The sequence below is a fragment of the Silene latifolia genome, unplaced genomic scaffold, assembly GCF_048544455.1.
Source record: "Silene latifolia isolate original U9 population unplaced genomic scaffold, ASM4854445v1 scaffold_73, whole genome shotgun sequence".
Classification (NCBI taxonomy): domain Eukaryota; kingdom Viridiplantae; phylum Streptophyta; class Magnoliopsida; order Caryophyllales; family Caryophyllaceae; genus Silene; species Silene latifolia.
Window position 1 is genome coordinate 3,609,428 of NW_027413640.1, and position 10,120 is coordinate 3,619,547.

The 10,120-nt window shown below is 41.4% G+C and overlaps 1 non-coding gene across 1 annotated transcript; it reads right to left on the reverse strand.

Moving 5' to 3' along the window:
* Window positions 1-9,590: 9,590 nt before the first annotated feature.
* Window positions 9,591-9,697, reverse strand: LOC141640208 (small nucleolar RNA R71). The gene has a single exon (XR_012542898.1). It is a non-coding gene; the product is annotated as a small nucleolar RNA R71 (small nucleolar RNA).
* Window positions 9,698-10,120: the final 423 nt, after the last annotated feature.

A 10,120-nucleotide genomic window follows, 5' to 3' on the forward strand; every position in this document is an offset into this window, starting at 1 on the left:
AGTAGTTTAAGGCCAAAGTTGATAAAGTGTACTGAAATTAGTAATCCTAGTGATAAAGTGTGGATTGCCTGTCTGTAGGTATATCCTTTAATTATTTAGCTTGTAATAGTTTGATTGTGCTTAATGAGAACTAACATTCTACCAAAAAAAAACATAGGTGTCATGTGCTCCGTCTTAAGCCCGTCCAACCTTTGTCGGTGCTTCTCTAACGACGAACGATCTCCCTTAAACCTAGGAACCCGTGACCAAGCCTCCACAAGTGGTCTCCCCTCGACATAATATCCGGAGCAAGGTCGGAACTAGAGAAAGTACTCTCATATATCCAAGCCTAAAGCAGCGGTAAACAACCGCTAAGACACTGGCCTCGCGTCGCGAAGCCATCCTCAACTGTGGATACAAGTAGGCCAATATCGCGGCCCCTCAAGCATACTTGCCAATATCACCCAAATCTTCAAACAACGGCAACATACAGTCAATAACCCTAACACCAAACTTCTCCATGAACAAAGTCTGTCCTAGCAACATCGTCATGTAAGCCCCGAGAGAGTCATGCTGGTAACATGACAACACAACCTTCCTCAACCTCTTAGCCAACAATCCACCACCCTTATAAAGCGGTGGTACGATATCTCCAACAGGAACTCCGAAAAATACAGCCACCTTCCCCTCCATCCGACTTTCTCCCTCGTAGCACCCTCCTCCTCCCAAGTCATGCCCTCCACTGTAACATCCCGATTATCCGGCCAAGATAATTGGAGCGTCACCATATCGGTTTCCCGAGGTAGTGTTTCAAAACTTCAATTAAAGAACATTCATTATAAATATAATGTTAATGAATTACATAAACGTAAACAAATAAATAAATAAAATACAACTCGTGACATCTATACTCTTCTAGCCAATACTCGTCTCGTGATATCATTAAGCTCGTCCCTTCTCCCGCGTACTATCCAAACAACCTGAACATAATCTGCTCCCCATATGACCAAAGGATATCATATGGATCAACACAGGCCCAAAAGAGATAGGTGACAAACACAGACACACAAACTTTAGTAACGATAAAAGAAAGTGTGACACGACTCAAGTACGTGAGTAAACAATATGACCATGATATGAATGACACACAATTATCCAACCGTCACGCCGGTATCAGGACATGCCCAGACGCACCCACAACCACTGGTGCCAGGAACACGTCCATGACACCGAACTCACACAAGGTACTCTGAACACGTCGGTGGTACCGGGCCCAAGAGCGACTCGGATCCCCTGCCAGACGTCGTGTCTCACCCACACGCGTCCCTCCAAGACTCAAGTCATTAATGTGCACATTCCTATTGGGGTGGGAAACCCCAATAGGCGACTCAAGTGGAAGACGGTCTCCGAACCGCCTTCCGTCTCCATAGAACAACTAACCAACCAACACCGCAATATCCTCCAATATACATGACAAACACAATAAATGCAAGATGCCATATAACATGCCAATTACCGACTCATTAAATGAAATTAATGACAAACAACTCATTTAACAAATAGACACTTTATCGAAACTGAGTAGGATAAACCTACCTTTTAGCAAATCTCCATAAGCAATCCGAATAAAATAATCTTCCACAAAGACCGTCACCTAAATATAATTAATTATATATAATTAATTACTAACTAATCTAATCTAATCTAATTAAATACGAATTAATTAAATAATATAAAATCCGTCTTAACTATTTAAATCCCGCTCAAACAACCCATACCAACACGGTTCAAATCCCGACTCACTCACACCCATTATTTAATAATTAAATCCCGTCTTAAACATACTCTTCAAAACCTGCTAATACCCACTCGAACACACGGGTTGAATCGTGTTCGCGAGTCACTAAAATAACCCCGTAACAACCCACATATGGCCAACCACCACCACCACTTCCCACCACCGTGGGCCACCTTACCCCACACCTGGCCACGGTGGTCGACACGCCCTGACAACAACTACACGCGCCTCCATACGGGCAGCAACAACCCGGCCTGCACACACCCACACGACACCAACACAAGCAACAACCCGTGTACATACACGGTTCAGCCCCCACCCAAGCCAACACCATCCACCACCGTGGCCTTCCCTGACCACGGTGGGCCCAACATCACCCATGACGTTGGCCGCCACCTGCACACGCCTTGACACGACAACAACACAACACCACAACAACTAACAATAACACGACACACTCACCCCGCACCCCTCTTTGCAGCTCATTCCCGACCACTTAACACCGCCCTCACAACCACCCACGACCACCACTCCACTCCCCTCACTACCCACGACACAACCGCCTAAATCTCAGCCCTGGTAAGTCACGTTTAGGTGGTCAAAGACTCGTCCTAATACCGTCGCACAAAAAAGCTATAATCCAAAATATAAACTCGGTCAAACCCCTAAATTGGGCGGTCAACGGGGTCAATGGGTAGTCAACGGCGGTCTATGGCGGGTCAAGGTCGAGGCGGGTTAAATAAAATAATATAAAAACTAGTGAGACGGTCTTACCTTACGAAATCGGGCGGAGGGACGGAATTCTCCTTATGTTTTCTCTTCCTCTCATTTCGATTAGAAAAGGATAAGGGTTGGGATGGATAAGGTAGGGTATATATAAGGTGAGTGCGGTATACGTATATAATACACGTATAGTATATCGTATTATTATTTGTAGATACCTCATTTCTGCACCTCCCGCCAACCACCCGGTGATGATTGGGCCGCATGTTTGGTACGCGGAACGATTTGTGACAGTTCGTAAGTTTATTGTCAAGTGATCGCTCAAACATTTATGTCTACCTCTTAATCGTCATCTACGTGCCGATACGGTCGTTTTGGCAGTAATTAGAGTACATTTGGAGTCCGGGCCTAAAACCGTCTTCATTTTCTGATAACCGTTAAAATACCGAGTCGGAATGTTCTGGAATGTTCCGGATATTTCTATTCCATATTTTATAATCTTTTTATCTTTGGTAAACAATTTCCCGTAATATTCACACAAAACATTAAGGAAAACCAAATTATTCCGTTATTCCATAAACTAAACACGGAAATCTTTCTTCCGCAGGAGGAAACCACTTGGGAAAGGACGCAGCAGGTGCTGCGCCTCTTCCAAGAGACGCAGTGCTTGCTGCGCCTCTTCCCAATTCCTTTTCTGCGTATTTTTCGTTTATTTTTCATATCTTTTCGAGATTCACTTCCAAAGTTTCTCCGAAAACCCTACTTCCTCCGTGTGATTAGTATAAATAGAGACCTTCGGTCACATATTTCTCACGCGAGTGTCCGCCCTTCTCTTCTTCCTTTGCATTCTAGACCACGTATTTACTTTTTGGCGCCTACGTGCTTGAACTTTTGACCACGTAAGCTCGGATCTTTCTGAGTACCAGCCTCGTTTTGCATGACCGACCAATTTGACCAACTCCACAATAATCAACATAATCAATCTTAGTCTTTTTCCTCTTACGAGGGCACTTTCGTCTACATTCGAGTTGAGCATCACTAATCGTAAACTTAGTTCATCTCGTTTCGTCAAACATGTAAGTCTGAGGGTGTAAATCTCTCTTTTATTTATTGTTCTTTATTGTTGTAATCATATTGTAAGATTTATGTCGAAAATACAATTAAAACCGATTTCAAAAACCCTTTGTTTAAACCCTTTTTACGGATTAATAGGAGACAGACGTCGAGAAGGGACGCAGCAACTTATGCGCCTCTTGGAAAGGACGCAGCACTTGCTGCGCCTCTTCCTGAGGTTGCCACCGTTCTTGCTTCTCTTCTTCTTCCTTCGTCTTCTGTTGATTTCGTCTATTTGCTTTCCTTCGCCGTTGTTTGTTCTTATTTCATCCACATGGTATTTTAACATATTGTTCGTCATCATTAACATGTAATTTATCACGTAATCCCAACTCAAATCCCAAATAACCAATATTTGCGGGTTTTCGTCATTAAAGTCAAACCGGATTGTAGAAATTCGCTTCATTCATATTGAGTTTCTGGAATTCGACCTTTGATATATTCTCACCTGTTTATTATCATATTTATCATTAGTTCATCATTAATTCATCATATTTAACCTAATTAGTTCGTTTAGTTCCTTAATTTGCTAATTAACCCTTTTTAGTCATGTAATTAATTCGAATTAATCGGTTTCATCCATGTTTATCGCTTTCATGACCTTTAATCACATGTAAATAATTTGCTAATCACTTTCATCCGAGTCAATTATTCATAATCAAGCATTAAAATCAGCAATTAACATTAACGATTTGCAATTCCGGCTTCACAGCCAGAACTGAGCCAAGGAACAGACGCATCAACTGCTGCGCCTCTTCCAGAGGGCGCAGCTCTGCTGCGCCTATTTTTGGTTGATTTCTGTCTCTGAACTCCCGTCTTGCTTTGACCTAGTTTTAGCTTACGTATTTAATTAACTACTATTCGTATTATCACCCTTAATTCCTGTTCGTTTATTTATTTCTTTTCTCAAATTATCCGTTTTAGAAGTATTTTCGACATAAATCAATTAACCCTATGTAATTATTGTAATTCCTCTTTATTGTATTATTATTGTATTCCTTGTATTATATCACTTGTGTGCCTTCACATGTAATCGATCCTAAATCAAAACTTTGACCCAAATGCATGTTAAATTACGTGTTCACCGACCTTGCATTAATTTTCACATGTTAGGATTAATTTATTGGATGTTGCATTGCATGCATATAATCGACGATATATCAAGTGTGAATAACTTCCCTAATCATTAGTAGAGGCCGCTATCGAGGCGGGCGGGATTAGGTGTTCGATCAAAAGAGCTTCCTAATACGTACCCTCACCCCTTACTCCAGATCTCTGTGAACATCCGTGTTCATTGGCATCTGCGAGAGTCATTTTAGACATAGAATGCTAAGGTAACGAGTTCTTGGTGTTCATTTCACTACTTTGTGTCTTGACATGGCACGAGGTATTTGAACGGTTTCCAATTTTCCATAATAAATGGGTGGCGACTCCACAAATGCAAACGCTTGTTCCCAAGCGCCTCCGTGGCCCATGTCCACAGTTTGGCAACTCCGCTGGGGATAATACACTTACGTGTAGCCAAAAGGGTGAAACTTGAACAAGGTTAGGGAATAGTTTGTACAAGACAATTGTCGGTTTTCATAACTCGGTCTTCCTAGATCGTTTCATTCGGCCTTCCTAGGCCCAACCCAACCCATTCGACCAATCCTCCCGTCTAAACGGTCCTAATTCTTATTTGGGCCTAAGGATGGATAGCGATTGACGTCATCCATACCATGGTACTTACTCTTGTTTGTATTAAGGACTTTCACTACTTGAGGAAATGGACTAGGAATCGGCCTTACTCTTGTTTGGTACGAGCCTCTCCACAGACTTCGGGTTTGATTGTTCGGTATGGCAACCCACCCTTTAACCCAAAACCCTTTTAAATGCACTCAACATCCATTATAATGCTTGTATATTGTTTGTACCATATGTGATCACCATTTTCTAAACGAAACCATGACGATTTTTGTAAAAAAAAAAATCCTTCTTTAAAATACACAATTTCGAAATTGGGCCTAACATTAGCGCAAAACAAGCCGAAACTCTGTCCAAGTGTCAAGTCAAAATTCGGGCCTCAAAACCCATTTCAAAACTTCACTTCGAGTCCACTCCTACAACTACACTAAAGTTGACTAGGACCAACATTTTTCAAACTTTGTCATTTGCTCAAAACTCACTGACACAAGTGGCACACTCCCACTTCACAAGTCAAAACATTTCTTTTCAAGTAAGTGTGCTAGAGTGGTCGATCGTGTTTTGATTCGTCGTCGATCTCTTATTCAGTTTCCAAGATGCCTGAAACAAGCGACGCGAACTTCAACCAACTCCAGAATGGTAATGATCAAATCCTAGCCGCGCTAGCTCATATCCAAGTTACTCAAGACCAAGTGTATGATTGCCTTGACACCATTGAGGGCCGAATATATGCCGTGGAAACGAGGATGCCTCCTCGAGAAAGTGAAATAGCCGATGACTTCGTGAACGACTTCGGGGACGAAAACCCTCCGATGGGTATGACTGCAGCTAAGAAATGACTCCAATACTTGGAGGAACAATTGATGTATCTCAAAGGGGATGACATTTATAGGGAGAATAATCGCAAATATGAGGCTGTGAGTTCCAAGTTGCCAACCAACTTCAACATGACGGATATCCCGAAATTCAAGGGGCATGAAAACCCTTTGAACCATATCCGTGCCTTTAAGGATTACATGTCTATCAAAGGCATTAAACCCGAGATGTTCTTAAGGATCTTTCCTTCATCTCTTGACACCATTCCAAAACAATGGTTCTATTAACTAGAGCACAAGAAAATCGCTACTTGGGACGATGCCGCAATCAAGTTTGGTAAACAATATGCGGATAATGCTGAAATCCAAGTCAACATGCGCACTTTAGAGGTTATTACCCAAAATGACAAAGAAGGTACACCGATTTCCTAAGTCGGTGGAGGAAGACTAGTACTCAACTTGTTGAATGCCCGGATGAAGCCACCCTCGTGGAGAAATTCGTGGACAACCTAAAGCCCATCTATGCAAATCATTTGAGGTATCAAAACATCAAAACTTTCAAAGACTTGACCGTACTAGGGACAAGGATCGAAGATGACATTCGTAAAGGACTCTTATCCAAAACGATAGGTCGTGGATATCAAGGCTCAACAAGTCGTTCTTACGGCTCTACTAGCAAGACTGATGAAATTAACCTCCTCGAGCCATCTAAGAAGAGTACCACACCAAGGAAATTCACAAATCTAGGGGACACATATTCCAACGCTCTGAAAAGGTTGATGAAGCTGGGTAAACTTCAACCAATAGGCTCTACACCCGAACCAGAAAAGAAATCCAAATTCTGGGATGAGAATTCGTACTGCGAATACCATAGAGGTAAAGGACATGATACAGAAAAATGCTACAGGCTGAAAAATGTACTTCAAGATATGATTGAAGACGGTCGCCTACCAATACCACCTGGAGGTAAGCCTAACAACACTCAGAATCCTATTGGAGTTCTGATGATCACAAGTGACGAATGATGTGACCATAATTGGCGCATATTTAGCCCCCGAATTACCCTTGTTTCCATGCTTTTTAGTGCTTATTTGGGTCATTTCTTATCTTTAGTTCTTTGTTTTGCATATTCTTTGAGATTTTGATCCCTTGGTAGGAAAGGAGTAAGAATCTTGCATTTTCATGGCAAAACAAGACTAAATTGATCAAATTCAATGACCAAGCATCAAGGAGAGACAAGATTAGAAGGCCTTTGTACATATCATAGTAGAAGAGCAATGTTGGGAAAGGATCCTTGAGTCCCCAAGGAAATCCCCAAGGAATTTATGAAGAAAAGGGAAGAAAAAGAAGAAGTATCACGCTGACGACAATCCGAGCGGATTGTCGCAATCCGCCCGTCCCACCTAGCCACAATCCGAGGCGTCCCACTGAATCCGCTCGGATTCCCCTCAAAGAATCCGCCCGGATTCCCGAGAATCCGCTCGGATTCCATCGACCAAATCCGGCCGTCCCGACCCTAATCCGCCCGATTCCTTCACAACGCGGTTGTCTTCTTCAAGCTACGAAAAGAGAAGCCCTTCTCTCCAAAAATACCGGCTTCTCCTTGCTCTACTTAAAAAGTGTAATTACTAGTTTAGCCCTTAGTTAACCCTAATGCATCCTCCCTAATTTTCACTATAAATACCCCATTAGTCTAATTAGAGGAGCATGTTCTTCTTATCAATAATTAGTGTAGTTAATATCAATCAAATCTCCCTTCAATATTGTAATCAAGTATTAATCAAGTTTTAATCCAAGTTTTAGTTCTTTAATCTCTCTTTTGTTCATCCTTTATTTTGGGTAATTGAAGATTATTTGGGTTATTATTGGGAGATTGACAACCTCTCAATCTAGCATTCAAGTACTTCTATTATTCTTGCTTTATTATTGGAATCATTAGTAGGTATAATCTCTTAATCCCTTTTAATTATTGTTAATTACTTTCATTTATTCATCATGTTTCATATTGTTGGTATGATTGACAACCTTGCTAGCATGATCAACATGATAATGAGTGAGTAGTCTCTTAGCTAGGGTTAATGGGTGATTAGGGGAAACCAACATGGGGAATGATTCATGCTTAAATTAATATGCTTTCATATCTTATTTGCTTGCTTGTTTTGATCTCAACTCATGCACATGTTATATTTGATGAAATGCTAAGCCTATGAATCCTTGCATTTACTATCATCTCCTATCTTTTCGATGAGACTTGTAAGACATAACCCAACTCGAGTCTCATTAGACCATGCATGTTGTTGAGTAGGGAAGATTAAGTCGACTTGTAGGTGTTGTACAATCTAATCGATTCGGCTCCGGGACCCAAACTTTCCTAGGATTGTAAGATATAACCCAACTCAATCCATCACAACAATAATTGCTTGCTTATAATTTGAGAACATGTTTGTATGATCATATCCCATGATTCCCCTATGATCCCATGACACCCTAGTGCCTTTAATCAATTGTTTACACCCATTTAATTCATCTTGCTTGTTTATTTTCATTGTTATTTTAGTTTAGTAACCTTCTACATCAACCCAATTTGTGACACCCCTTAGACACCACTAGTTACAATAGAAATCTCATTTCAACTCCCGTCCCTTGGGATCCGACCTTTACTTGCCTCTTTACTAATTGTAGAGTTGCTTGTTAAGCTATAAATTGTGTTTTGATTCGACCGTGACCAACGACCACATCTATCTATTTATGAATACTAAACGGACCGATCAAAAAATGGCGCCGTTGCCGGGGACGGTGTTTGTTTGATTTAGATTTCCTTTTTGTTATTAGTTGTGTCTTTCTTCGCCTTGAGGAAGTAAAAATCCTCAAGGTTTGTTCTAATTGTTTTTGAGTTGTTTGATATTTTGCATGTCTAGAAGGTTACAAAGTGATTTGTTACCTTTTGACCGTGAAATCGAAAGAACCTTGACGAATAATAGGAGACTTGTTAGGAGGAATTTGAGAGGTGTTGGTGAAGTTGTTCAACCCACTAGTGAGTTTGTCAATCCTTTCGCAATAGAAGGAGAAGAAAACCCATTACACAATACCCTACAAAATCCACCTACAATGCCAAAATTCTCGTCACACTCCGTACCCACCGAGGAGAATCTACCAAATGGTACTCCTACACCGCAATATCTCACCGGAAATTTTATTGCCAAGTCCGCCTTCATCCAACTAGTTGAGAGGAGCCAATTCGGGGGAATGCCTAGTGAGGACCCTCATTCTCATATGGAAACCTTTTGCGATTATTGTGATGCTATCTCTCAAACGGGCGTGACTCAAGACCAAATAAGATGGGTCTTATTTCCTTTTTCCTTAATCGGCACCGCAAAGCAATGGTTGAAGGGCCTTGATAAGGCCACCCTTGGAATAGATTCTTGGAAGAAGTTGGCTCTAGCTTTCTACAAAAATTCTACCCACCGGAAAAGACCAACATGCTAAGAGCTCAAATTACGGGTTTTAAGCAAAGGGATGAAGAGTCTTTGTATGAAGCTTGGGAGCGGTTCAAAGGTATTTGTCGCTCATGTCCTCACCATGGACTTAGCGAATGGTTTTTGGTGCAACAATTTTGGAATGGTTTATATGAAGATTCTAGGAACATTCTCAATATGGGATCAAATGGAATGTTCACCGAAGTTGATGACAATCAAACATGGAACAAGATTGAGGAAATGGCGGTCCATAATTCACAATATAGTAGACCTCGCAAGGCTACTAGAGGAGGAAAGCATGAAGTGGACTCCGTTACTCAATTGGGTGCTCAACTTAGTGCTCACATTGACACAATCAACTTGAAGTTTGAACAAGCTATGGCTAGACTTGAGGAAAACTCAAAATCATCGAAGCATCATGTCAATGCCATGACGGCATCCTCATCAATCCCAAGTGGGATATGTGAGAATTGTGGAACTTTGGGTCATGACCCAAGTGAGTGTAGGGGAACAACCGAACAAGTTAATGCTTT